Below are 23,839 nucleotides of genomic sequence, written 5' to 3'. Positions count from 1 at the left end.
AGAGTCATGGGACAGGGCAGCAAGTCCCGAAGCCAAACCACCAACACGAAAAGCAAAGTTAAGCCTCAGAAATTCTCCTTTTATGTATGTGCCTCACTCAGGTCGTTAGAGAATATATTCCCAGAGTTAGGTGGCATGTTGGTGATGACGGATATTGGAAAGGAGCAGGTATAAAACTTAAAATCTCTTTCATGACAACTAAGGGTCTGAAAAAGCATGTAACTTTAGCTCTAAATGTAGTGTTCACTGGAAGGCATGACGCCAATCAAAAGTAAAATAATGGCTGTAATAAAACAAGGGAGGTTGTCTGTGAAACCTTCATTTTGTCCTAATGTAACTCTACTTGCATCAGATCCCCTACTACCTGATTTCCTGTTAATACCGTGAGACCCTTGAGAGGCAGGACCATTACCGTAGTCATTTTCTCATCTCTCAAAGGCCTGGCACAGTGCTTTTAATCCATGTTAGTTATTGCATAAATGTGTTTTAAAATATTAGAAGATTTGTCCACGAAAGGAATGGTGAGCTTGTGAATGCAAAGAGGAGGCAATGAGGATGCCAAGGCTTTCCCCCACTGTAACTGGGGTTCTCTCAACCAAAAGGGGAAGAAGGGAAACAGAAGCCAAATGTTCCATGTTCCATTTTCAACATCAACAATTTCCAACCTCCCAAATTAATTAGTAAACTGAAAAACATTCTGAAATTGCCAGAGAACTACACTTAGAGCAGCTACAAATTACTAACTCATTTTAATTCCTTTGAAGGAGTATTAAAGATATACTCTACAGCAAGGACAAAATCAGTCGCCTATCTGTACTGGGCCAGTCCTATTCTCAACTCTTCCAGTGACTAATTGGATCTATTTGTAACAGATCTGGCCAGGGAGAGTGGGGTGACCAGAGCCCAAGAAACAGCAAAGTTCGACCTCTTTCTTTAAAAACTAACTACATCTAAGGCTCAGTCTTTCATAAGAGGTCACATTTATATCATGCTTAAAAGCGTGCCAATGGCTTTCACTTTCATCATCTCATTTGATTTCCCCACAATAATCTTGTGAATAAGAAGCACTTAACACAGTGCCCATTAAGAGTGCAATCAAAGGCCGGGCAGGAACCGGTCATCCCATTTCACAGATGAGAAATATAGGTTCAGAGAAATAAAAGTAAGCGATTGAAGCTCTCTCCAGGGCTCCCAGAGGGGACAGGGCTCAGTCTGCCCATATGTGAAATGTGCGCGTGGGTTGAGATGATTATCTCTGAGGTGTGGTGCATTCCATGACGTCCGAGAAGCTCTACATGGCCACTCGCCGGCCCCAGGGCGGCAGCCCTTCCTACACCCGGGGCCCTTTCGGGGTCCGAGGTTCCCAGGCTGCTCCTGGTCCCTCCGCTCCCACCCCCCTCGCTACCCCCGCCCTCCGCCCTGCCCCGTGGACCCTCTCGGCTGCCGCCTCCCCTCGCCCACCTTGACAGCCATGTTCGTGGGTGGGGAGAGGCCAGCCCGACCCTCGGACTGCGGGGCTCGCGGGCTACTTTACGTGGGCGCGGACTTGGGCTCTAGCACTGACTAGGTCACTGCGCCTGCGCAAGAGTCTCCGCCACTCTTGTCCGGGTGGGAAACCAAGCCATGGACTTCCATTCCGGAATCAAACTCTAGGGCCGCCCTTCAGGGCGCGCGGATTTGTTTCTAGATCTCAGTCCCGAGGCTACCCAAGGCCTTTCTCTCTAACCCTCAGGAGGAAGAGCAAGTTCCGTAACAGACAGAAGTTTAGATTGTCATTCCCAACTGCTAGTCAGGAAGCGGAAGTTAAACTCTTAGCAAAATGGCAGCACTTGGAAAGACAAATTGAGCCAAACTACCTGGGTTCAAATCCTGCCTCCACCACACACTACGTAGGTGACCTTGTCCTTTATTATAGTTTCCTCATTTATTAACATGAGGTTTGAATGTATAAATAGTTGTAAATCAACTGTACCAGAATAGTGCCTGGCATACAGTAAGCATTATATAAGTGTAAAGTATTATCCCAAATATTTTACTTGGCAAACATTTTATCAATACTACTCTTGAAATAGGCTTTTTGATATTGTTAACATACGATTACAAGATTTGCCCTCTCCTCTCCCCTTAATTGCCAAGAAGTGTTCTCTCCTTTACCTGAGATTTTACTATCCCACTCAATCTGCTGACCACAAGACATTTTTCCAAAGGGGGTGTCTGTCTTAGGTTGTACTTGTATATAAAAGAAAACCTATAATTTTGATGTGTTAAGAAACTGAGATGTAGTTGTCACTCAACATTTGACTAGTGGGGGCTCTCTCAATATTTCACTACTTAGTACAAATATTTCAATTAACAAAAAAGCCTTACTTTCATTTCTGAATCTGTGGTCTTACTTTCCATAAAACCTGTAGTATATTGCAAAAACAAAACACTTCTATTCCTGTATGCATTTCCCTTTGCAACATGTGTTAACTGTATTTCTTATCAAGAGATGAAGTCTTATTTCTCTACCCCCTTGAGTCTGGGTTGGCTTCATAACATGCTTTGACAAATAGAATGCAACAGAAGTCCCACTGTGGAATTTCTGAGCCTAGACCTCAGAGGCTTTGTAACTTCCACCTTCTTTCTTTCTTATTGATAGGATTACCAACGATCCTGATCTGCCCAAGGCTGAGGAGTTTCCCAGGATATGGGATTTTCACTGCTAAAACCAGGATAGTCCCACGCAAAGCAGCATGGCTGATCACCCTACTTGCTGCCATGAGACTACCACCATCCTCGAGGATGATAGATCCCAAGGAGAGAGTGACCCAGTCAACATCCAGCCCCAATCCAGTCCAGATAATAGCAAATGCATGAGTTAATTCAGGTGAGACCATCAGAACGATCTAGCTGAACTTATCTCAAATTGCTGTCCTCTATTGCAGTTTTTCTTCACATAAAAAATAAAATTGCTGTCCTACATAACTGTAAACAAGCAAAAGGGTTGTTTTTATAAACCACCTAGTTTTGGAGTTGTTTGTTATATAGCAGTAGATAACTGTTAAAATACTGCAACCCTTTAACTACAGGGAATTATGCTTAAAACCTAAGGAATAGACTCCAATTTTAAGACAATAAAGCCCAGCCCTCCCTCACCACTTGTTCATTTCTTAGACTCAAAGAATATTGATTGAGTGCTTACTGTATACTAGGAACTGTATCATGGGCTTAGCATCCACTACTGAACAAGACAGGTAAGTACCCTGCCCTCAAAAATCTTGTCCAGTTTGGGATACAGATATTAAATGAATAATTATAAGTTATGGGGTGCTTTAAAAATAAATGGGGCTAAATAGAAGTGAAGGAGTGTAAAAAAAGCAAGTCTTTTTAAAAAAAGAAGTGGCATTTAAACTCAGTTCTGAAGTAGGAGTTATCCAGGTGAAAATTGGGCTGAAGTGTGTTCCAGGCAGAGAGAGCAGCATATGGGAAAGCTGTGGACTAGGAAGCCTCTTGATGAGGAGGGACAAAGTAGCTGGAGTTTAGGAGCTAGGGAAAAAGAGGCATAAAGTGAAACTAGAGATGCAGGCAGAAGCCCAATCCTGCAGAATCTTATAGGCACAGTGAGGTTAAAATGCACCTATCTGGCATCCAGCTTTTCAAAATATGTCCAGCTCCATCTGCTTTTTCTTAAAGACATCTTATGAGACAACTGTGCTATATGGAAAGATTGATAAACTAGAAGATAGAATGCTGTATTTGTTCATTTTGTGCTTCTGTAACAGAATACCACAGCCTGGGGAACTTATAATAAGCAGAAAGGTATTGACTCACAGTTCTGTAGACTGGGAAGTCCAATATTAAAGTAGTGACGTCTGTCAAGGACCTTCTTGTTGCATCATAACATGGTGGAAGAGCAAGGAGAGGGCGAGAGACAGCAAGAGGGGGCAAACCCACTCCCTCAATAACAAACCTATTCCCATGATAACAACGTTAGTCCATCCATGAGAGTGGATCCCTCATGACCTAAACCACCTCTTAGAAATTCCACCTCCCAATACTTTCAAAATGGCAATTAAATTTCAACATGAATTTTGAAGAAGACAAACATTTAAACCATAGCAAATCCCTAAATCCATTTCAGCAAATAATTAAATTTCACTAACCTAGGTTTTTTTATCTATAAAAGGAAATAATAATCCCTATACACTACAGTATATATTTCAGGCATGGGATGAGTACAAAGTGAGTTAGTATGGGAAGGAACACTATAAAATGACAAGCGTTCTATAAATGTAAAGGCTATGATATTGAGGTGCTATAGGCCCACACCCCATGTTTTTGGTCACATACTGTGTTTGGTTCCACCAATCCCAGTAAGAATCATAGATGATTTCATCATTCCTTTTGCTGTGCCCATGAATTCTCCCCATTCCAGATAAAAAAGTTTTGCCCTACTTTCTTACTGAACCAAATGATAATTAACACTCTAACTTCTGTGTTGCACTTTTTAAAGCGTTGTTTAGCATTAAGTGTTTCATCATCTGATTATGCGTTCATTCAACAAATATTTTTTGTGCATCTACAACTGCGTCAGGGACAGTCCTAGATATTGAGGATACGATCATGAACAAGACAGAGTCTCTGCTCTCTAGTGGAAGAGACAGATACAAAAAACAGTCTGTAAATGCAATGTCAGGCAGTGGCAAATGTTATGAGGAAACAAAAAGCTCAACAGGAAAACAGGAAGTGATAGGGTGAAATATTGTTCATTTCAAACAACGGTGTTATGAATGAACTAATTACCAAGGAAGAAAAATTGTAGTCAGTGTCCAAGGTTTAAGAGAAGCCAAGAAGCTGTTATTTCAGCACCTCTGTCATTAGTTCAACTCTTTCATACACCAAAGATATTGGTCGTTTATTGTGATGTGGGGTGTTGCTCTGGTAGGGTGAGAGGAGACAAGATAAAAATCATCAACTTTTCTTCAAAGAGATCACTGTATAGTTGGGAACATCACGAAAATGCACAATGCTACAGAACATTAATTTTGCTTAGTGCCATGCGCAAGGCAGTTACCTGTATACTTTCCTTGCCAGTCTCTCCCACCATGCCTGGTCACGCTTGGCTCTCTATATGCTCACGCCTAGGAACTCCTGATTTTTTTCACTTTCTCTCTTAAAAGTTCATGTCCTTCCTGTTTCAGGACTTTTGCTCATTTTGCTCCCTCAGCCTGAAATGCTCCTCATCTCTTCCTTTACCAACTTAATTTAGTTTTCATTGAGATGCCATTTCTTTAGGGAACCTTGCCATAGGCTGCTCAGACTAAGTCAGTGTAACAGTTAACTATAAACAATAATGCTGCATAACAAATAGCCACAAAAATCTCAGCAACTGACAACTTAAGCATTAATGAACTCCCAAATGTACAGTTTAGCTGGAGGTCAGCTGGCCTGGATTGGGATTGGCTGGGCAGCTCTGCTGACTTTGGCTGGCCTCTCTTGCTCATCTTCAGAGATGAGGGGTCAGCCAATGGGGGCTCCTAGGCTTCACTTAGCTAAGGCAGTTCAGCTGGGATGGGTCTGCTCCACAGGTCTCTCATCATCCTCATGGGACTAGCAGGCCAACCAAGGCATGTTTTCAAGGTGATGGCAGAGGAGCAAGAGGGCAAGTCGGAACACACTAAGACCTGTCAAGGCCCATGCTTAGAATTAGCTCACTGTCACCTCCACTTCATCTTACTGGCCAAAGCCAGTAACATGAACAAGCTCGAAGTCAAGGGGTTGTGAAAATATACTTTGATGTTATGGAATAAACTTCAAAGTCACGTGACAAGTTTGAGAATGCAAGGAGAGGTAAAGAATAGAAGCAGAAGATGCATTTTACCATAATCAAATTCCTCTTCCCACTGTCTTCAAGCACCCTAAACTTCTTCTTGGGGCTTGCCATACTTAAAATCATGTTACAGGATAAGAATTTATTTGTTTGGTGTTTTATTTTCTCACTAGATAATAAACTCCACAAGGGTAGAGAATAAGTTAGGATTGTTTATTTCTAACGTGGTGTCTAACACAGCACTTGGCACATAATAGGTGCTCAGTTTATATTCATTGATTGAATGAATGAATGGCAGAAGCATTAATGGGAGGCATTCACAGGAAGGAGAAATAATTTCTGCATGAGTTGAGCAAGGCAGGCTTCTTGGAGGAAGGGGCTATGAGTTAAGGATTAAGTGCATTTCTCTTCGGCTCACTTTACTCCCTCTGACTGGTTTTGAAGCAGAGACTGGAGTTTACATCTCTTTATTCCAAACAGCAGGAGGCTTGCTACTCCCCCCACCCTCCCTTTGTGGGTGTTGGTGAGGCCTTTGGGAGGGTCCAGATGGTGGCTGAGGATGCCGTGGACTGAAGCCGCAAAATCTCTGGATTCTCCATTCATTCCCTCTCCGGTTGCCACTTCACCTTCAGCATCCCGGTCCTGCAATCCTTTCTCCACGTGGCAAGTAAATTGATTTTGTGAAAAACTTGGTATCAAAAGTGGCTTCCCATTTTCCCTAGGATTATGTTTGAAGTCCAGGCAGGTGTCAGAAGCATTCAAACCAGAGCAACTCCATCTTAAATAGGAGCTGGCTAAAATGAGGCTAAGACCTACTGCGCTGCATTCCCAGATGGTTAAGGCATTCTAAGTCACAGGATAAATTAGGAGGTCAGCACAAGATACAGGTCATAAAGACCTTTCTGATAAAACAGGTTGCAGCAAAGAAGCTGGCCAAAACCCACCAAAACCAAGATGGCCACTAGAGTGACCTCTGATGTTCCTCACTGTTACACTCCCATCAGCACCATGACAGTTTACAAATGCCATGGCAACATCGGGAAGTTACTCCATGTGGTCTAAAAAGGTGAGGCAGGGAGGGGAACATCATATACCGGGGCCTGTTGGGCGGTGGGGGGGTGGGTAGGGGAGGGATAGCATTAGGAGAAATACCTAATGTAGGTGATGGGTTGATGGGTGAAGCAAACCAGCATGGCACAGGTATACCTATGTAACAAGCCTGCATGTTCTGCACATGTATCCCAGAACTTAAAGTATAATAGAAAAAAAAGTAAAAAAATTATAAAGGGGAGGCATGAATAATCCACCCCTTGTTTATCACATCATCAAGAAATAACCATAAAAATGCGCAACTAGCAGCCCTTAGGCCTGCTCTGTCTATGGAGTAGCCACTCCGTATTCCTTTACTTTCCTAATAAACTTGCTTTCACTTTGCTCTATGGACTCGCCCTGAATTATTTCTTGTGCAGGATCCAAGAACACTCTCTTGGGGTCTGAATCAGGCTCCCTTTCTTGTAACACAGGTATGGCCTACAGCAGTCTCAGCAACCTCAGGCATGGCACCTCCACGTCCCTTTTAGATCTCATCTCCTTTACTGTGCCCTGACTTTCACCATCTAAGCACCAGCAATACTGTACTACCTTCAATTTCCAGAAAACACCAAGCCATTTCCTGCCTGGGCCTTTGTTCACACAGCCTCCTCTGCTTAGAACACTCTGCTCCACTCTCCCTACCCTCACCACTGGCTTCTAAGGCGCTACTCATTCATTATATCCTCTGGAAAGTTTTGCCTGACATCTCTAGAAAATTGGTCTCCTTCATTTCCACCTCTCAGACTTCTATTATAGCACATGAAGTACTGTTTAAGAGTATTCATTTCTATGATGAAGCGGTTAAGATGAGAAATTCCAAATGTCAGCTGTGCCACTTGCTTGTGTTAGATGACAGCCGTTTCTTCACAACGTATTGGTTAAATAGATTAAAAGCACTTGGAACATTGCTGGCACAGGGTGAGTGGTCATTAAGTGTCAGCTATTGTTTTCTTTTCTCTTTGTCCTTCCTTGTCAACATGTTTCCTTTCTTTCCTAGGCTGCTAGGAACCCCTGAGAAAATAATAGGGATAGTCAACACATCTATAATCACCTCCCTGGTTAGGGGGTGCTTTCTGTCCAGAAAGGGAACAGACATTAAATCAATAATTTTACAACTAAGCAGTGAACTACAGTGTTGACGGCCACTGTGAGTAAGGAGTATAGGTGCTTTGAAAACATATAGCTTGGGAAAATTAAACTGTGTGAGGGGTGGTGTGGCAGGCAGAGTAGCAGCGCTCAAAGATGTCCATGTACAAATGCCAGAACCTGTGCATAAATCATCTTATATGGCAAAAGGGATTTTGCAGATGTGATTAAATTAAGGATCTTGGGATAGGGAGATGACTCTGGATTACCACAGTGGGTCCTTATCTAACCACAGTGGTCCTTGTACGTGAAAGATGGAGGCAGGAGCATTCATATCAGAGTGAGAGGACATGAGAAAGATTTGGCTGGCCACTGTGACTTTGAAGATGGAAGAAGGGACCTTGAGCTAAGGAATGCCGCAGCCTCTAGAAGCTGAAAAAGGCAGAGATGGCTTCTTCCCTAGAGCCTGCAGAGGAAGTGCAGCTTTGCCGATGGACGCCGTGATTGTAGCCTTAGTGAGACCCATTTTACACTTGTGAGCTCCAGAACTGATAATAAATAGAAGATAATAAATGTGCATTGTTTTCAGTCACCAAGTTTGAGGTTATTTGTTACAGAAATTGTAGGAAACTGACACAGGTTGTCAGCTCAATGCATTTTTGGGAGAAAGGGAAGAAGGGAGAGAGGAAGGGAAGAGGGGAGGGAAGAGTCTAAACCTAGGGAGGCTGAACCAGTAGAAGGAGATGGTCTCTAGGGTTGCTGTAAGCTAATAGCTTCAGAGCTGTTTGTGGGAAGGAAAGCCTCTTGTCAGTCAATATTTACTCAAGGGGAGTCTTGACTTCTGTGCTGTTCCTCACGCTGCTTTATTATGAGCCACCTTTAGCCTTCATTTTAAAACACTCAAAATCAAACACACTGCTGGCCCCAGGGCTCCTGCAAACATATGGAGCTGAGATCCCCATGGACACAGGAGAAACATTTTAAATGTAGATTAATACTTTAATATGAGCCCGGCTCCAGCACAGTAATCCTTTGTGCCACGTAGCAGACCTCAGGGGAAGCTATGATTGGTTTGGTGGGATCACCCAGTCATCTCTGTACACAGATTCTGCACGGCTGTGCCCTAAAATGCCTGACGGTTAAAACAGGATGGAGCTGAGCCAAACTTTGTTTCTCAGCCTCTGCCCTAGATTCTTCTGGGTGCCCCCCTGGCCAGGCCCATGGAAGATGGGATAAAGGCAAAGTCCAAGTTCAGAGCCGACTGTCATGTGCCACAGTGTCCTGGGATGTTCATATACCCTAGCGAGGCTTGTTTGATCTGGTTTTTAAAGTTTCTCTCCAGCAAAACCAATATGATCCTTGAATTCTCTCTCTTTCTGCAACAGCAGAAGTTGCTCTCTGGATGGAAAGGCCTCATTCCTTTTTTAAGAAAAGTTTTATTTTTATTTTAAGTTCCAGGGTACATGTGCTGGATGTGCAGGTTTGTTACCTAGGTAAACATGTGCCATGGTGGTTTGCCGCACCTATCAACTCATCACCTAGATATTAAGCTTGCATTAGCTATTTTTCATAATGCTCCCCCTCCTCCCACTCCATCCCCCAGAGGCCCAAATGTGTGTTGTTCCCCTCCCTATGTCCATGTGTTCTCATTGTTCAGCTCCCACTTATAAGTGAGAACATGCAATGTTTGGTTTTCTGTTCCTGCATTAGTTTGCTGAGGATAACGGCTTCCAGCTCCATCCATGTCCCTGCAAAGAACATGATGTTGTTCCTTCTTATGGCTGAATAATATTCCATGGAGTATATGTACCACATTTTCCTTATCCAGACTATCATTGATGGGCATTTGGGTTGATTCTTTGTCTTTGCTGTTGTGAATAGTTCTGCGATGAACATACACGTGCATGTTTATTTGTAATAGAATGATTTACATTTTGAGGGGTATATACCCAGTAATGGGATTGCTGGGTCAAATGGTATTTCTGGTTCTAGATCTTTGAGGAATTGCCACACTTTCTTCCACAGTGGTTGAACTAATTTACATTCCCGCCAACAGTGTAAAAGCGTTCCTATCTGTCAGAGGTCTAACATCCAGAATCTACAAGGAGCTTAAACAAATTTACAAGAAAAAAACAACCCCATTAAAAAGTGGGCAAAGGACATGAACGGACACTTCCCAAAAGAAGCCATTCATGCGGCCAAAAAACATATGAAAAAAGCTCAACATCAGTGATCATTAGAGAAATGCAAATCAAAACTACAATAAGATACCATCTCATGCCAGTCAAAGTGGCGATTATGAAAAACTCATTCCTTATTTTTGACCACACTGCCTCTGCCAGGAATGTTCCACCCAAATAGGGTATTCAGATGGTGATTCCTGTCTCTCCCCTGAGTATCAGCTTTCAGATCTCCTTAGAGAGGCCACCTCCATCTCTCTAGCTAAAGTCAACTCAGTGCAGTCCCTCTATTGTACACCAGGTTTATCCTTCCAGGGTTTGTCATTGTTAGAATGCTGCGGTGTATATGGATTTGTTTGTTTGTGGAGCTCTTGCTCCTGCTTCACCCATTCCCACTAGAATGTAAGCCCCTTGAAAGCAGGGACCTCTTCGCTCTTGAATGTTGCTGTATCTTCAGGCCCTGAACATATTTTGTTCCTACCCAATAATCATATTCCCATTTCTCAACCACCATGTTAAAGGCTGAATCATGCCCATCCCCTCCCAAATTCATATCTTGAAGTCCCAACCTCCAGTACCTCATCATATAGCTGTATCTAGAGATAAGGTCTTTAAGGAGGTAATTCAGTTAAAATGAGGTCATTAGGATGGGCCCTAATCCGATATGACAAGTATCTTTAAAATAAGAGGAAATTTGGACATAGACAAGTACAGAGGGAAGACAGTTTGATGACACAGAAAAAAGATGGCCATCTACAAGCCAAGAGAGAGGCCTGAAATAGATCCTTCTCTCACAGTCCTCAGGAGGAACCCACTCTGCTAACACCTTGACCTTGGACTTCTAGCCCCCAAGAACTGTGAGAAAATCTGTTTCTGTGGTTTCAGCCACCCAGTCTGTGGGACTCTGTTACAGCAGCTCTAGCAAACTCATACACATCACCACAAAGTGGACCAGGAACTTGCAAGAAAATACTCAATGGATTGTCCATTACCTTATCCATGAACGTGCTAGCAAGAAATAGATGCCACTCTCAATTTGCATAATTTGAGTTGAGTTTAATAAAAGGACTACCTGGAAGATGTGGGCAGGGTATGGGGCAACATAGGGAGGGTGCAACACTGCGGGGGCGAGCAACGTGGGGAACCAGTACCACCCCGGGCTGCCAAAGAGAGGGAAGGGGACAGTTAGCAGGAAGCCGAAGAGAAAGAACATTTTGTGGAGAGAGAGTTGCCTGGATAAAAGCTGTGGTCTTTGGAGATCAGCCAGCTTGCAGTGATGCTGTGGGGAGGGGGGCAGGGAAATAAATACCCACACCTGACTGTCTTCCCTCCCACGCCAGGCAAGGCTCACAAATGGCAGAACTCACTGACGTGGTCCACATGGTCCAGCCTTCTGTGGCAGGAGCAGAGTAAAGAGGGGTGGAGAGTGGGTCTGGAGGGCTATGTGGAAGATTTCAGCATAACACCCTCTTTTCCCAACTATTGTCAAAGCACGTCTCTTCCACTTGCTAACTCCTACAGAGAAATGAAGCAAATGCGCTTTCATCTTCACCTCCTGCAGGCTAGGAATGCCATTTCTAAACAATGCTCTCGGTATTGAATTCCACTGCAGATGGCCAAATGAGTCTATTTATTGAGTTTTACCAAAGCTTTATTGATACCACATTGGAGAAGGATAGCACAATCTCAGTCCTGCTTCACCCGGGCTAGAGAGATTGCCTTCCCTAATTATTTTCGGGCAAGAATAATCTACAAGTTTGATGTAAATAAGATGCGTCAGAAGCTCCATTTATCAATGCCCAGGAAGACTCACAAATAGAAAGAGTGGGTGGCTAACATTTGCTGAACACCTATTAAGTGTCAGACAGTTAGCTAGCTTAATCTTGGCAGGAATTATAAAGTCAGCCCAGGCTTAATGGTGTGGGGTTGTAGCCCCAGCTACTTGTGAAGCTGAGGGTGAAGGATTCCTTGAGCCCAGGAGTTTGAGACCAGTCTGGGCAACACTGTGAGACCCCTGCCTCAAAAAAAAGAATTATGAAGGGATATTATTATGCCAGCTTCACAGATGAGGACTCAGGCACAGCCAGCAAGTTAGCAGAGCTGGGATTGGTGCTCTGGGGCACCTCACTCCAGTGTCTCCCTCCTTCCCCATCCCAGATGCCTTTCAAGGAAATGAAATGGCTCAAAAAAAAAAAAAAAAAAAAAAAAAAAAAAAAGCTAACAAATAAGGTTAGACTCTCAGAATAATAATAATGCCAGATACATTTTGAGTATTTACCATCTGCCTAGGTACTCCGATTTACATAAGTTATCCCATTAAAGCCTCAAAACCACCCTAAATAAGTTTATGCTATTTTATCTCCATTTTAAAGATAAGGACCTTGAGTCTTAGAGGAGTTCAAAGACTTGGCCCAGGTAAGACCTAAGCTCTCAATTCAAACCCCAGATAACCTGGCTTTAGAGCCCAAGTTCTTCATAAGAATTGGAACTACAAAGAATGGAATTACGATGAACAAGAATATAGGACATGGGTGAAGAAGGAAGAACCCATGTGAGCAGAAAACCCAACCAGCCCAGGGTATGCTTGCTGCCTTGCACTGAGTCAGCAAAGGGAGGTGAGAATATGGCAAAAAGTGCTCAGGAAACCTTCCAGAAAGAACCTGCTCTCTTGGTGTTTGGGAAGAATACAGGAGACTAACTTGGGTTTCTCAGCCCCAGCACTACTGATATTTTGGGCTAATTTTTTTCTTTTCTTTTCTTTTCTTTTTTTTTTTTTTTGACAGAATCTTGCTCTGTCACCCAGGCTGGTGTGCAGTGGCGCGATCTCAGCTCACTGCAACCTCCGCCTCCCAGGTTCAAGCGATTCTCCTGCCTCAGCCTCCCGAGTAGCTGGGATTACAGGCGTGTGACACCACACCCAGCTCATTTTTGTATTTTCAGTAGAGATGGGGTTTCACCATGTTGGCCAGGCTGGTCTCGAACTCCTGACCTTAGGTGATCCAGCCGCCTCAGCTTCCCAAAGTGCTGGAATTACAGGCCAGGTTAATTTTTATTGGGATAATAAAATAATTATTGGGGGGAATAATTTTTATTGGATAATTTTTATGGGGGATAATTTTTATTGGATAATATTTATGGGGGGTAATTTTTATTGAATAATTTTTATGGGGGGATAATTTTCATTGGGCAGGGGTGAGGTGGTCCTGTACACTGCAAGGTGTTGAGGAGCATCCCTGGCCTCTCCTGTCTTAGATATCAGTAGCATCTCACCTGCTGGTTTGTGACAATCAAAGATGTCTGTAGGCTCTTTTTTGGTTGAGAGCCACCACTGTAGCTCACAACAAGGGTGAAGGGTAGGAGGGAAACTCAAGGTAGAAGCTCTTCATCTTTGCAGAGCTGGAAGTAAAACCTCCAGATGGCAGGGCTGACCTCCAGAAAGAAGGCAGAACCCAGGACCAGGAAAGCCACCAAGAAGATTTTGTGGTTTGATGAAAGGACCATGGACTTCAGCACTGGATGGGCAAGACTCAAATCTAAATATGTCACTTATTGCTCTGCAGTGGGGTGGGGGGTGGCAAATTGCTTCACCTCGCAGAGTTCCGGTTTCTCAGGCTCTCAAAAGGATATAAAAATATCTACCACACAGGGTTGTTGTGGGCATCAGCTGATGCCTCAGTGTTCTCTCAGATGATTGGTTGTCATTTCTCCTCCTCCCTCGTTTCTAAGACCAGCAAAGCCAAGTTTTGCAGCGGGGCCGTGTGACTGCTCTCCATCTTCCTGCATACATTTCACTCAGATGGAGTCCTTTCTCGCCCTCTAAACAGCTGGCCGAGGATGAGTCACCACCACAGGAGAGCCATATCCTAGAGAATGAAAGGGGAGGGGCATTGCAGGCAGTAAAAAAACCATCTTGTAGAAGGGCACAGAGATATAACAGAGTATGGAATATGTGGAATGGTAAATTGTCTGCAGCTCTAAAGCATGCAGAATGTCTTAATCCCAAAAACTGAGGCTGAAAGACTACATGGTAATCGGAGTTCGAAAGTTCTCACTGTTGTCTAGAGCACTCCTATTCATTTTCCAAGATCCATCCCAAAGAAGGAAAAATAGAGCTAGTTCTAGGTGGACGCAAAGCATTCAGAGTGGGGTAATTCCAGGAGCTGGGGCCAACGGGGTGTTTGGGGACCAGCTTTTCAAAGGCCAAGCCCTTGCTCTGTTTCCCTGGACATTCCTGTTACATTGTCATCCATTGCAAACGTCATCTTCTTTGTGATAGCTATTCCAGCTCCCCCAGGTGATCTACTTAATTTCACCTGTTCACTTTTATGTGCTCTGTCACTCTTCTAATGTTATCTATGTTGTACTGTAAAAGATTGTTCCCATGACTGGCTCCTCTACAAGGCATGGTGGAAGCCCCATGGTGGAAGCGGGGTGCATAGCCTCTACACCCCATGGTGGAAGCGGGGTGCATATATATTAGTCATCTGTATATTCTGCTCATCTAGCACAGAGCCTAGATGACAGGTATTGCCAGTGACCTGCCCAATATCCATCCTTCCCATCTGCCTTTCCAATAGAATCCCAGGTGGGCAACATGCTTAATTAAAGATATTCGTGTCCCAGACTCCCTTGAAGCTCCAATGCCATACGACCCAGTTTGGGCCAGTGAGATGCAAGTTGAACTCTATAGGGTGTGCTTCTAGCAAAGCTGTTGTTTTCCTGATAAAAGTTCAGCCCCAGGGGGCTCTTTACCTTTGGCCTTCATTTCTAACCACCTTTACCCCATCTTCCCACCTAGAAGCTTAGACTCCGCACATAGAGGTGGAACAGTCACCTTGAGACCACGAGGATGCAAGACATACTGGGGATAGCTGCGCAGGTGCCTGGAGGGATCCTGAGTCCTCAGGATCTCCTTGAGCAGCTGCAGCAGCCTAGGACTTCCTTTGTCTGGGTGGTCATTAGATGCAAAAAACAATTCCCAGTTTGGTTAATCCACTGGATGGGCTTCTGCTTTGTGTAGCTAAATGCTACAACTTGGCACATAACCAATGCTTAGGGAATTTTGATGACCCAGTTGAATGGTCAGCTCTCCCTCTGTGCAGCTTAGGCCACTCAGCCTTCAGTGGTGCAATAAAGAGCCATAAGGGATCTGCAACTTTGATGGACTCCTTCTTGGGTTAAAAATTCCCAGGTATTCTCTTTTTTCTTTCCCCCCGCGAGACAGAGTTCCGCTCATGTTGCCCAGGCTGGAGTGCAATGGTGTGGTCTTGGCTCACTGCAACCTCCACCTCCTGGGTTCAAATGATTCTCCTGTCTCAGCCTCCCAAGTAGCTGGGACTACAGGCACGTGCCACCACACCTGGCTAATTTTTGTATTTTTAGTGGAGATGGGGTTTCATCACGTTGGCCAGGCTGGTCTCGAACTGCTGACCTCAGGTGATCTGCCCAAAATGCTGGGCCTCCCAAAGTGCTGGGATTACAGGCGTGAGCCACCATGTCCAGTATCTCTCTATCCTCAATGTAGCAAGGACTCCAGGGCTTTCTCCTTCTGGGAACCCTTCTTTCTTAGAAGAGGCTAATTTTGGAGACCATTTCTAACTAGTTGATATACATTTTGAGGAAATCTGTGAAACTGTGGTGTGGGTAGAAGCATTGACTTTGGAATTGGTTGGACCATTTGCCTTTTCTTTCTTTCAACGGATACATATTGATGGGGTGGAGGTGTGTGGGCAAAAACAGTCCTCCTTAAGGAACTTAGTCTAGTGGAAGAGCAGAGCTGCACTGATGAGTGACTGATTATAAAGGGAGATAAGTAACACATAGAGAATGCCAGAGTATACAAAAGGACTCTTCTGGTGTTCAGAGAAGGCTTCCTGGAGGAGGTGGCACTTAGATTGACATCAGCAAGTGACCTGGATTCAAATCTCCATCTGTCACTTACTAGTTGATATACTCCGGGCAATCATTTAACCTCTCTAGGCTTCTATTTCCACAATCGAAACGTCGAATTTCTCATATTTCCCTCTCGTATTTGTGAAGCTTAAATGAAACAATGTTCATGGTGCCTGGCCCACAGGAAGCACTTCTTAGACTGTCAGTCACTCTTACGTTTTTTGTTTCAGACCAAGTTCCTGGCTTCTCCGGCCTGGGGTTGGTGTCCTTAACACCAGTGCTCCCGGTGGGTCAGGCATTGTTGATCTCTGCCAGTTCAAACCTGTGTAGACGAGCTCAGAAGATCATATGCTGGGGAGGATGAGAACAAAGGCTTCAGGCAACAGTAAAAGATAATTAAGTCCCCAGGGCCGACCCCAGGAAAGTCTCCATCTCCTCTGCCTTGGCCCCTTCCTTGGGGTCCCTCAATTACCCCACGACTTCACTGGAGTCAACCTAGTCAAAGGGATGGCTAGGGTAGGGAGACAGTGGGGATCACCCCTGGGATATACTGGGGAGATCCAAAGATACTGGGCTCTGAGGGGGCTGCATAGTGCAAAATGAGCTACTTGAACTCAGGGTGTCTCTCCCCCAGTCCTCCCACCAGGAGGGCTGCAGGGCGGGCCCACGCTCGAGGGAAATCCACTTCCCTTCTTTGACCCCCAATTCCCTCATCTGTAAAATAGGTAATTGGACTAAATTAGTTGTTCTTAAACTTTGCTGCACATTAGAATCATCTGGGGGAAATTAACCCCCCCACACAAATACCCAGCTGCTGCCCCCCAAACCAACTAAATCAGAACCTCTGGGGTAGAAGCTGAGCATCTGCGCTGTGACTCCCTAGATGGTTCCATGTGCAGCCCGTGTTGAGAACCAGTGGCTCTGAACGTCTTTCCAGCTGTGAGAATAGATGCTGCTTCCTGGCTGTGTGAACTCAGAGAAATGACTTTAAAACTCCATCCCTCCACTTCCTCATCAGCAAAGGAAGAGTAAGAATAATACATCCCTCATCGAGGTATCATGAGGATTAAAAAGATGGATTTCTACAGAGTGCTGATAAGAGGGTCTGGGCACCATGGAAGGGCTCCAGCAGGGCAGTCGGAGGTTGCTGTTGCTGCCCTTGTTATAGCTCTTATTGTGATCATGGAGAAGGAGGAAAGAGAAGAGATGGAGGTTGGGGGAGAAAGAAGAAGAAACTCTGTGTTAGGCCCTGAACTCTGTCCCTCTCCCCACCGTGGCCATGATCTTCGCCTCAGTCATAGCAGTAGAAGTAGGACAAGTTCTACTCTCACATACTGAAGAACCCAGGGGGCAGGTATGTACTAGCTTTTGGGAGTGCCCCATTAGTAGGAGAGAGAGTGAGTAAACCCACTCTCCTTAGTGGGGCCTTAGTGTTGTACTGCCCAGCGTCTTTGGGGAGCTACTAGAAGGAGTCTTAGACATTACCTAGTTCTAACTTCTTCTCATTTAAGCAATGAAGACTCTGAGTTACAGAGAGGTTAAGTAATTCACTCAAGGACACACAGCCTTGCACCGAGCCAGGTCTCAAGTCTAGGTTTTTAAACAAAAAACAAAAAAACTTCAGTCTCAAAGTCATTAAAAAAAAATAATAACACTCTGCAGCCTCCTCTCAGAGGACAAAATCCGTCAGCATTAATCAGTCTTTTTTACTTTGGCAGGGATGCCTTATCTCTTCCTTCTAAGCAGACACGGTGCCTGCAGCTGTAAGAGCAATTGTGATAATTAATAATAATATTTTGCACTTGGAATTTTCCCCTGGCAGCAGCTATTCTAAAAGCATCTCCTCATTCAGCCACACATATCAGCCAATCGACCAGTCCACAGGAGCCCCTGGAGCTTCTGCTGCTGGTTCCACAGCCCTGCGCGGGGTCCTGGGAGGAACCCAGCCGCATGGGAAATGCTTCCAGCACTCGAAGAGCTTGTTCGGGGGGCCATGCCAAAGTAAACCAGACTAGAGGCTGTCACTGAGAAAGGCACCTGGCCTCTGCAACATCACTGTCCTCGGCACAGTAATAAAAGCCAGATATGATAGGAGCTTCCGTTTGATTTACCATCCTGTTTCCTTCATCTGGAACGATGCCTGAAGTTCATTGGCCAAGGGTAACTAGCATCCATTCGGGAATAATGCCTGAAGGCATCTACTCCAGAGGGAGGGTTAAATGAGTTAAAACACGTACAGCACTTAGAACAAGGCCATGCATATGGTGAGCACCCCATAAATGCTAGCTTTTGTTGTTGTTAACTATATGCCTTGGTGTCTGCATCAGCAAGGATCCCACTCAGAAACAGATGGAGTGCCCAAAAGGTTTACCAGGAAGACAGCATAATAAAAAGACTATTTTTGAGGTGTGGGCAGGGTTAAGGGAAGCCATAAGGGATAGTGAATAGCTTTCTGGCAATGGCAGAGAACTGCTACCATTAAAAGACAAGACCTTCAGGCACAAGGGGAGGGCCTAGCTGCTGGTGAGAGCTGGAGCCACAGAAGAGGGAACTCCACAGGGGCTGTGGCCACTGCAAGACTCACCGTAGCCAGGCAGGTAGGAGTGGGGAGGATAAAGGCCCCAATCTCTCTTTCTTCCTTCCTTGCAATCTCCTCTTGGCACCTCCTGCTGGAAGCCAAAGCCAAGGACAGATGATAGATGGGGTTTGCAGTGGCCGGCCTCTGGGGACACAGAGCAAATCCGAGAACAGCAGATGATGAATCTAGCATGGGGCAGTAAAGGTAGGGAGGGGCAAACAGTGATTAACCAAAGTTAAGCACAACCAATAATTCAACATGGCGGCGATGCTTTGGTGTGATGATGCTTTGGTGTGATGATGCTTTGGTGTGACGATGCTTTTCATGCCATTGGCCCTGGAATGTTGAAGCTGCATTCTTACATGTTCTCCACACTCAGTTCTTTCTTAAACATTTTAATTTTTCTGGAGAATGTAGTATACCTGTTCCTTGTTCTAGAATTCTGGCTGTGGCCTTGGGCCAAACGCTTTAAAGCTTTGAAAAGGTAGACCCTAGGAAACAGGTATGAAAGTGTGGGAAAAGGTACACCCACATCTAAGCAGCCAAGGAGCGCATCCTGATAGCAAGGCAGGTTCACACCCTCACTACCTGGACCTCCTCTGTGCTGGGCATACCTCCCACCTGCTCAGCAACATAGAGGTTTCTTTCCCTTGGGCTCTGGAGTTGGACAACCTATGTCTGGCTCTCAGCTGTCCACACTCAGAGGCTCTGTGCCTTTTGGCAAGTCACTCAGCCTCATCTGAAAATGGGGATAATAATTGTCCTAACCTCATAGGGGCGTTGTGAAAACTCCATGAGACCATGCGTGTAAAGCACTCAGCATAATGTCTGGCACATAGCAGGTGCTCAATAAATATTGGCTCTCATTACACCCCACTGACTGTTAGTTCCTTGAGGTCAGAGGTCATGACTTTTTAACTCCGGACCTCAGTATGAAGGACAGTGCTTGACACATACCTAGTAATAATTGTTGTACAAAATAGGACAATCATTCCTATTTTCCCAGTGAGGAACCTGAAGCTCATGGAAGTTGTTGGCGTTGCTCAAGGCCACAGAGTTATTAGAACCAGAGCTAGGATTTAAACCCACGTGGGTCTGATTCCAAAGCTGCATCTTCTACATGGGTGGTTCTCAAATTCTAGCAAGCATCAGAGTCACCTGGGGCGCTTGTGAAAACATTGTCCGTGTTTCTTATTCAGCAGATCTGGGGGCCCAAGTGTCTGTATATCTAGCAGGTTTCCAGGTGACATGGATGGAGCTGGTCTGGGGACCACACTTTGAGAACTCCTGGTCTATACTCTCAGCCTCCCTGTCACCTGTGAACCCTGCTCGGACTTCTTCAGTCTCCCACCAAACATCTGCACCATCCAGTTCCAACCCGAGGCCATAATCCTATCTCACCTTCCAGGCGAGGTCCTAAAGGTTGTCTGAGCTTTCCCAAAGGACTGGCAGCTCCTAGTGGTCAAGAGCCCTACGCAGCATTGCCCCCCACCCCGTTAGAGACCACCTATCATCTTTCCTTCCCTTCTCCACCCTCCCCCTGGGGCGATCTTGCTGTAGCCACTTCCATGCCTATCTGTATTCACACAAACATATACACACTTGCAGCTTTTCCCTTTTTTAAAAACAAAAATAAGTTTATACTATACAATTTCTCTATCCCTTCCTTCCTTATTTCCTTCTTTACCTCCTTATTTCTTCCTTCCCTTCCTTCCTTCCTTCCTTCCAGTTTTACCCTTCTGGAAGAAAATTTCTTCCCCATTCTTTTTTTTTTTTTTTTTTTTGAGATGGAGTCTCACTCTGTTGCCCAGGCTGGAGTGCAGTGGTGCAATCTCAGCTTACTGCAGCCACCGCCTCCTGGGTTCAAGCGATTCTCCTGTCTCAGCCTCCTGAGTAGCTGAGATTATAGGCACACACCACCATGCCTGGCTAATTTTTGTATTTTTCATAGAGATGAGGGTTCACCATGTTGGCCAGGCTGGTCTCGAACTCCTGGCCTCAAGTGATCTGCCCGCCTCAGCCTTCCAAAGTGCACCACCATGCCCAGCCTCTTCCCCACGCTTGACGAGTCCTCCAGGAGCTGAGCTATCATGACTCTGCTGACTGTCTCACCCCCCGACATGCCCTCTCCTCTGAGTGACCTATCTCATTGGTGAGTCTGGGCTAAAGAACTGAGTGGCAGTAGCCCAGCCCCTTCCTCCCCACTGTCTCTTGGGTATGAGCTGCCCACGGGAGCCAGGTTCTGTTTGGCTCTTCCAGTCCCTGCCACGGCCCAATGCTGCCTACACCCGGGTGGGCGAGTCTGTCTATTCTGAGTACAACATAAGGCAACCCACTTCCCCACAGAGCACCATCTCTCCCAGAGCAGCTTTATCTTTAGTGAAGGTGATGTTTGGGGCTCCATCTGCCTTTCTCTGGTGCTTATTTCTCAGTTGATTCAGAATGTGGGTGTGGAAAGAGGGTTATTGTTTATCAGCACTTACAATCTATCACGTACCTAAAGACCTGGCTCATTTTAAGCCACTGATTCTGTTGGGATGCTTTCGGTGGCACATAACAGACGGTCCAACTAAAAGTAGCTTGGACAATAAGGGGGCTGTTCTCTCATATGGTAAAAATTCTGTGGGCAGATCTCTCCACCCACCTTCTGATCTTAGACTCATTTCCTTCCTCAACTCCTGGCCCAGCTCTGGGTCAACTTTCCCATCACCATGTCCGCTGTAACGAGAGAAAGGGGACAGGAGAAGGCGCACCGCCAGGGCCCAATATCTGCTGTGCTACTTCCATCTGCGGGTCCTTGGCCAAGTGATCTAAATGCTCTGACCCTCAATTCCATCCTCTGTGACATGAAAATAACAAGATCTTCCTGCTAAGAGTGCAGTAGAGATGAAATTAAATCATCAAGTGTGCCTAGCACAGTCTTTGACACATAGCAGGACTCAGTACCCGGTAGTTCATGCCCCATTTCCCCTACTATGACCTTCTCAGTGAAGAAGAAAAACTTAAATCATCCACTTTAGTGCTTGGAAATGCTTTGACTTATGCCTTAGCTGTGTGTGTGTGTTGCTCTTTGTAAATGGGAAGCCACCCTCATGTACCTGTGCTTTCAACCAGGTCCCAGGCAGTAGGGAGCGAGTTTCTCCCATTAGCCACTTCCTGACTTATTTCCCTTTGAGACAAGAGATATTCTTGGGGCTAAAAGTGCAGCTCCTAAGGCACAAAACAGCATTTCTCTCTTGAGGCCATCTGCCGATACAGACGCAACAGGCACCCAACAGACACCCCGTATGAGTCCGCTAGGGCTGCTGTAACAAAATACCACAAACAGTGGCTTAAACAACAGACATTTATTGTCTCACAGTTCTGGAGGTGGAAGTCCAAGATCAAGGTGTTGGCATGGCCATGCTCCCTCCGAAGGCACCAGGGGAAGGATCCATTCCACGCCACTCCCCCTGGAACATGTGGTAGATCTTGAGCACATGGCAGCATCATGACAATGTGCACATGGCATTCTTCCTGAGCATGCATCTTTGTGTCTAAACCTCTCCTTTTCATAAGGACACCCGCCATATTGGATTGGGGCCCACCCTAATCCAGCATGACCTCATTTTAACTAAATACATCTGCAGTGATCCTATTTCCAAACAAGGTCACATTCTGAGGTGCCAAGCATTAAGACTTGGACATAGGAATTTGGGGACACGTTCCAACCCATAACATACCCCATACTTAGCCATAGTATCTCCCAAACACATCCCCTTCTTCCCTCTCTCTGTTCTTGCTCGTGGGTTCCCTTGACCTGAGATGTCCTTTCCCTTCCATCTCTGTCAACATTCTACCCATCCTTTAAGGCCTACTCAAACCCCACCTCCTCCATGCAGTCTTCCTTCAACCATCTGATCAGAAACAGTCTCTCCCTTCTTTGTCTTCTCTGACATTCTCTTTGTGCCCTCATTAGAGTGCTGTTCTGAAGTCACCCCCACACTTGGTTCAGTTGTGCGATGGTGTGTCCAGGGGCAGAGCCCAGATCAGCCACCTTCCAGCTATGTGGTCTAGGACTTCCTCACTCAAGTGTGGCTCATGCCCAGCAGCGTCCACACTGCCTGATTAGAAATGCGGAATCTCAGGCCCCACCACAGCCCTACTGAAGCTGAACAATCTAGAATTTATCAAGGTCTTCAGGTATTTCATAGGCACACTACAGTGTGAGAAGCACTGGTCTAGCACACGTTACTTATTTGAGCCTCAGTACTCTAACCTGTAAAGTGGGGATAGTGATAGTACCTGCCTCATAGAATTGTGAGAGGAATAATCGAGAAAATGTGTGTACAGTGCTTACAGCACCTGCAGCAGGGTAAGTAACTACTAAATAATGGCAGTTATTATTAGTATTAATGTACATTCTTAAAGAGCAAAGATCAAGATTAAATAAAGGAATGCAAATAAAGCTTTCAACAGGGGAGAGCTGTTGTTCATCTTAATGACTCTCTCCTGTTTTTCCTACCCACCCCACCTCGGGCTGGTGCCTTGCTAAAGTATTTATTGGTGTTTATTGAAAAGAAGGCAGTGGCCGAGTTAACACGCCCATATGGAGAGGGAACCCTGGGCCTCATCAGCGCTAATTGCATTCTCTGGCCAATGCCAAGGCCCTCCTCCCAGGCAGCTGCCCCTAGCCCCAGTTCCACTCCCAGCCAAGAGCCCTGGACACGCATACACAGGAGTTTCCTGTCTTCATTCACCTCCTGCAGTGTCCACAGCAGAAAGAGAGAGAGAGAGAGAGAGAGAGAACATGCTGGAATTGTCACTGAGCATGTAGAGAGGTTGTGGAATGTGATTTTGGAACATGAGACACTGAGTTTCTGCCGGGAAGGGAAGAGACAAGCATGTCAGGGCCAGCCACTCTGTGCTGGGATCCTCTTGGACCTTTGCAATTTCCTTGTCTCATTTTCTCCTCACTACAAAGTCCCTAAGAAGCCATTATTTTTCTTTTCATTTTGTAGATGAGGAAACGGAGGCACATAGAGATTGAAGAGCTTATGTGAGCTCACCAGGCTGGTCAGTGACAGAGTTGGGATTCCAATCTATATCTCTCTGATCCTAAGCCCGCTACCCTGAGACAGATGAGAAGAAAGGGGAAACAGGAAGACCTTCAAAACCCCTACTGCCCAGTTCTGTTCAGCGCAGAATAAAGACTAGCAT

At 45.4% G+C, this 23,839-nt stretch overlaps 2 long non-coding RNA genes across 3 annotated transcripts in view; one reads left to right on the top strand and one right to left on the bottom strand.

Moving 5' to 3' along the window:
• Positions 1-1,545, bottom strand: part of LOC129472433 (uncharacterized) — a 36,130-nt gene extending 34,585 nt beyond the window's left edge. For both annotated transcript variants that reach the window (XR_008653932.2, XR_010118937.1), the window contains exon 1: positions 1,462-1,545. This is a non-coding gene — a long non-coding RNA (uncharacterized lncRNA). The remainder of the gene's footprint in view (positions 1-1,461) is intronic.
• A 101-nt stretch (positions 1,546-1,646) lies between these two features.
• On the top strand, positions 1,647-23,698 carry LOC129472434 (uncharacterized). Its single transcript, XR_008653933.2, has 3 exons — positions 1,647-1,889; positions 2,642-2,869; positions 23,641-23,698. It is a non-coding gene; the product is annotated as an uncharacterized lncRNA (long non-coding RNA).
• Positions 23,699-23,839: the final 141 nt, after the last annotated feature.

This window comes from Symphalangus syndactylus, chromosome 22 (genome assembly GCF_028878055.3).
Source record: "Symphalangus syndactylus isolate Jambi chromosome 22, NHGRI_mSymSyn1-v2.1_pri, whole genome shotgun sequence".
NCBI classification, from domain to species: Eukaryota; Metazoa; Chordata; class Mammalia; order Primates; family Hylobatidae; genus Symphalangus; species Symphalangus syndactylus.
The sequence above is the reverse complement of the archived record's forward strand: the minus strand, read 5'-3'. Positions and strand labels throughout refer to the sequence as shown.